A 6473-nucleotide genomic window follows, 5' to 3' on the forward strand; every position below is an offset into this window, starting at 1 on the left:
TGACCTCCAAATGAAAATTATTATAAAAGCCATAAAAAGCCTCTCTAACAAGTTGAGTGTTAAAGTGAATGTGTGATAAGATTCAGGTTCTAAATGTTCTTGTATAACCAACTCTTACTATCAGGAAAACCTTTGAATAATCTTATAATGTATTAGATGTCTCAAAAACAATATATTCATCATTAAACTTGAGATAGATAGGTAAAGGTAAATGTTCCCCTCGCACATATGTGCTAGTCATTCCCAACTCTAGGGAGTAGTGCTCATCTCCATTTCAAAGCCAAAAAGCCAGCGCTGTTCGAAGATATCTCCGTGATCATGTGGCCGACATGACTAAATGCCGAAGGTGCACGAAATGCTGTTACCTTCCCACCAAAGGTGGTTCCTATTTTTCTATTTGCATTTTTAAGTGCTATCGAACTGCTAGGTTGACACAAGCTGTGACAAATAACAGGAGCTCACTCGGTTACGCGGTGCTAGGGATTCGAACAGCTGAACTGCTGACCTTTTTGATTGACAAGCTAAGCGTTTTAGCCACTGAGCCACCACGTCCCTAGATAGATACAAACTATATACATACATACATACATACATACATACATACATACATACATACACACACACACACACACACACACACACACTCTTATAAAACAGCTCAAGAGAACTTTGATTTTGCAGTAAAAGAATTAGATAATAATTTTCCGGAATTTATCCTTGAAAACAGGATTCATTTACTGAGCCAGGTGTTTTTGATCATAGTTTGTTATATAATCCCTAGTGACCAGGCTGATCTTGAATTTCTAGAAAATTAGATTTTGATATATATTTTTATGCTAAATTTGCATTATGAGCAAATTTAGAATCTTAATTAAGACACAGGTGACCTCCACAAATATTTTTTCCATTCATTTTGTACAGCAAACATTGTACATCCAGGAACAAGTGTGGACTTGTGAATGAATGAAGGAGCTATCAGAAATTGCAGGAAACTGTTCTGCAGTTTCAGTGGAGGAAGTCAGTAGTTTTATCCACAATAGGAATAAGAATATACCTGGGAAAGATTCATATTTCAAAGCCCAATCTTTCCAATCTCTGAAGAGTTAAAGTTTATTGTTTTGATTGCTATTGTATCATTAATGATATTAGTCTGAACAAATTTACTATAGATATCCAGCCATCACTAAACCACCAATTTAAGATCAGTCATCAACACATTTTACCTACTGTAGTCAAGAGTTTGCAGCTGACCATGATATGATTTTCTGAAAGATTTTGACAAATGGAATAGTAACATTATTAAAAAGGAGCTATGTGCAAACTGCTGTCCTGGAAAAAGTTACTATAAAACCGTATGGTGAAGGTTAATAATCAGCAGTTTCTATTGTTCAGTTCTGGAGGGGAATGAGGCAGGGATGTCCCGTCATCCCAGCTGCTTGCCTCAATCACCAAGTATGTGACAATAGCCTTAGAAAGAATTCTTACATCAAAGAACTGTACTGTAAGAATGCCAACCTAGAGTAAACATTTATATAGAGATGTTTTACAGTAACAACTTGGCCATAGCTCCTTGACAGCTAGTAAACTTACTAAAGAATTTGGACCCTCCCAAGAATAACCGAAACATTAACAAAAACAGAAACATATGATTATCTTATGAAGAACACTCAAAATCATTATTTACATTTCCTTGATTTAACAAAATTGAAGCCATTTTACAATTCACAATTCTTTTGTTTTATTTGGATCTAAGTCACCCTAATTTAATGCATCTAGATTGCAACTAGTCACCCTCTGTTGCCATAACCTTGGCAAATTGTGCATGGAAAAATATATTCTTCTTACTTTGAAATTCCAGAGATATAGAATTATCATTCCACCTATTTAACTGACCAAGATTTGACCAAACAAAGGCTGTCACATTTTATTTTATTTTATTTTACATTTATTAGACTATATCAAAACCCTAGGCTGAAAAATAATAGATTAAGCTTGATAAATAAATACATTAGTGCCTACTTTGACAGAAGATTAATGCTGCTTTGAAAATTCAAAACACACACAATAACAAATATGGTATCAATTCGTCTAAAATCTTTAACCTCTCCCATTCTCAAATTCAATGTTTTTATTTAGCAATCAAGAAAGTGTGGAAATTTAGATATGGAGGAAAATGACACAGGAGGAATGGAACAGAGAAAGGTGCCTCATATAAGTGAAGCTCCTGATTAATCTGTCTATTTTGGCTGGACTTTCTAGGGTTACTAAAACAAATCTTTTCCTGCTACGAAAGAAATGAAGGCCATTATGTATATGCCTGCGTCCATTCTCATTCACCTCAAGGAAAGGTGAAGAAAAATTTCAAGAGCAAAATAATAGGACTTCCTGGATTCAACTAAACTAAAGGGAGTTATTTGATGACAAAAGCCAGGGACAAGTTTAAGGGATTATGAGAAGACAGACTGCCGGCTAGGTTATGGGCTGCTGGTGCCCTGCCCTTTTAAAGACCTCTCCCTAACCAGCCCAGCAATGTGTCTATAAAAACTGGGTAGAGAGGCCGCTGGGGGTTGCCTGGTCTTAATGTGAGGGAAGGTGATTTGTATTAGTTTGGGGAAACTCAAACAGTCTGCAACAGCCTAGGCAAATAGAAGAACTATAGTTCTCCAGAAATGGGGCTCACAAAGAGAAGTAGTGGAAGAACAAAAGTCATAGTAGAATAAGGGGAGAGTGGTATAGTAAACTGTGAGGACTAGCCATTGAATACTCATGGGTGTGTTGCCCAGAGACCTGGTGTAGTTGGGTTGGCTCTCTTGGAATTTTGGGGCTCACTAACTTGTGTATACATAAAGGAACCTGTGACAAAGTGCTACAGATTTTCCACTCACTGAAGATTGGACTCAAAAAAAAACAGAGTCAAGAAGGAACTAAGATAGTGTGGGATCACTCTCTTAGTTAGAAGGCACCAGTCGAAGTCTAAGACAACGATAGAGAGTGAAGAGAAGGAACTAAGTATACATAAAACAACTATCAATGAAGCAGCAGAGAATGGGAGCAATCTTTAGCAAATAGGCATGTTGCTGGAGTCACATTGTTTGCTTGTATCCTGATGCTCAATACAGCATTGTTATATCTTGGATGTATAGAGTGTTAGAATTAGAGAATAACCAGCCATTATGTTATTACAGACCCAGTGGGGACCCAGCGTGGGGGGGGGGGAATATGCAGGACGAATGTTGTAGTGCCTTTGTGTTGTTTGTAAGGATGAATGACTGCCATAGTGCTTCAACAATTCATAACTTCGGAACTGTGTCGTAAGTACTTGGGTGTGTGTGTTAACAATGAATAGGCACGACGTAACCATAACTGAAGGATTACCTATATAGATGCCCATTATTTTAACTTTACAATTTTAACACACACATATATATACACGCACAAAACACACATGTTTTGTTTCATATGTCTAAGAAATGATATTACTATTAAGATATTAATTATTTTTGAATTAAAATGTGTAAGAATTGAGGAGTCATGACAGATAAGAAGAAACTGCTAAAAACCCTGAGTGCAGTGGTGAAATTCAAATTTTTGTACTAACAGTTCTGTGGGCGTGGCTTGGTGGGTGTGGCAGGGGAACGATACTGAAAAATCTCTATTCCCTCACCAGTCCAACAGAAGGATACTGAAAAATCTCCATTCCCACCTCACTCTGGGGCCAGCCAGAGGTGGTATTTGCCGGTTCTCCGAACTACTCAAAATTTCTGCTACCGGTTCTCCAGAACCTGTCAGAACCTGCTGAATTTCACCCCTGCCTGAGTGGTGGAACTAAATAAACTACCATAAATAAATCTTCCAGTACTCAAAATGCAGGCTTGTAGTACTGGAAGCAGCTATAGTGCATTGAGAAAGTATTCAGACCCCCCTTCACTTTTGTCATGCTGCAGCCTGATTCTACAGTTGTTGAAATTCATTTTTTTCTCAAAAGCAAAAACAGAACTTTAAAAATGTCTATAAATTTATTAAAAAGAAAAAACTGAAGTATCACATTGGCTAAATATTCAGAGCCTTTGCAACAATAATTGAAATTTAGCACAAGTGCCTCCCATTTCTCTTGATCATTGCTGACATGCTTCTACACCTTGATTGGAGTTGTCATTTGGTAAATTAAATTGATTGGGCATGATTTAATGATTTATATAAGGCCTCACACATGACAATGCATACTGCAGCAGAACAAACCATAAGGACAAAGGAACTGCCTGCAAACTTCAGAAATAGGATTATTGCAAGGCACCGATCTGGGGAAAGCTCCAATAAAATTTCTGCTGCACTGAAGCTTCCTAAGAGCACGGTGACCTCCATAATTCTCAAATGGAAGAAGTTTGCCACAACCAGGACTCTTCCAAGAGCTGATTGCCCAGTCAAACTGAGCAATTGGGGGAGAAAGGCCTTAGTAGGAGAGGTGATCAAGAATCCAATGCTCACTCTAGCTGAGTTCCAGAGATCCTGTGTGGAGGCAGGACAGAGTTCCAGAAGGACAACCATCACTAAAGCCCTTCGCCAATCTGGGCTTTATGGCAGAGTGGCTGGACAGAAGCTTCTCCTTGGTGCAAAACACATGAAAGCCTGGAGTTCGCAAAAAAGCACCAGAAGGACTCTTAGACTGTGAGGAACAAGATTCTGTGGTCTGATAAACCAAGATGGAACTGTTTGGCTTCAATTCTAAGTGTTATGTCTGGAGAAAACCAGGCACCGCTCATCACCTGCCCAACATCATCCCAACAGTGAAGCATGGTGGTGGCAGCATCATGCTGTGGGGGTGTTTTTGAGCAGCAGGAACTGGGAGAGTGGTTCACTTTCCAACATGACAACAATCCTAAGCATACCACCAAGAGAACACAGGAGTGCCTTAGGGATAACTCTGAATGTTCTAGAGTGGCCTAGCCAGAGCCCTGACTTGAATCCTATTAAACATCTCTGGAGGGAACTGAAAGTGACTGTCCACCAATAGTCACCATGCAACCTGACTGAGCTTGACAGGATTTGCAAGGAAGAATGGTGGAAATCCCACAATCCAGGTGTACAAAGCTTGTCACATCATAACAAAAAACTCAAGGCTATAATTGCTGCCAAAGGTGCTTCAATGAAGTACTGAGTGAAGGTTCTGAATACTTATGCCAATGTGATATTTCAGTTTTTTCTTTTTAATAAATTTACAGACATTTCTAAAATTCTGTTTTTAAATAGTCGTTATGGAATACTGAATGTACATTAATGAGAAAAAAATGAATTTCAATAACTGTAGAATCAGGCTGCAGCATAACAAAATTGACAAAAGTGAATTTTTTGAATATTTTCTGAATGCACTGCATTTAAGCAATTGCATCCAATTTCAGGGCCATTCTTTGCGAGATGTGTATGTGTCAACAACATCAAAAATTATTACAGTCAACTATACAACTATAGTGACATACAACTATAAATGTTAAATTGCTTGTGCTTCAAATACAGTAGAACCTCAGATCACAAACACTTCTGACTATGACCAAATCACCGCCCCGAGTCCTGCCTAGGAAAGGGTGCGGTCTAGAAATAAAATTATAATAATAATAATAATAAATCGGGTATCGACCAAAAAGTTTTTGCATCTGGTCACAAAACAAATACTCAGGTGATGATCAAACACTGCTGTGGTGATTTTCCCTGCGGCGGCAACTTCCCCTCCACATCATTTTTTTGATGCGCATGCGCAGTCAGTCTTGCTTCCGGTCACGACCAAATTGGGTTGCAACAAAAGTCCTGGAACGGATTGTGGTCATGAATGGAGGTTCCACTGTACTAACACTATGGCTCTTTTTCCTTTATCACGATACAATTCTGCCTACAAAACTGGACGAAAATAGCAATAGCACTTATATACCGCTTCAAGCTGCTTTACAACACTAAGCGATTTACAGAGTCAGCATATTGTCCCCAATAATCTGGCTCCTCATTTTATCAGCCTCAGAAGGATGGAAGGCTGAGCCTGTCAGGATCACAAATATACCACAATGAAATTTGCTGTTCCCATTGCCAATTCTTATCTATCTCAGTTGTCTCTTTCCAGCATCTGTAGTGCCGACATTTTTCAAGCTCACGTATGACAAAACTTGATACATTTTATGCACCTTCATGCTGCCTTTGGATAGTGTCATAATACGGGGAAAATTTTACTTTAATGTTGCAGCCAAGGATATCCTGATGGGGAGGCACAAAAATCAAACTGGCAGCTGCAATTAAGCCATAGTGGACTGTCTCTTGTGGGTATTCTTGGCCCAGGTAAAGGTTATTGAAACCTGTCTCATTCATAGACTGGAGAGATGAGGGCAATGTCCTGACAAGGCAGCCAATGACGTTACTAAGTAATATTTGTACCATGGTTAGATGCAACTCAGAACATAACCTTTGATAGTATGCAGTGGATGATGAAAAGT

This window comes from Natrix helvetica (genome assembly GCF_964273705.1).
Source record: "Natrix helvetica genome assembly, chromosome: Z".
NCBI lineage: Eukaryota > Metazoa > Chordata > Lepidosauria > Squamata > Natricidae > Natrix > Natrix helvetica.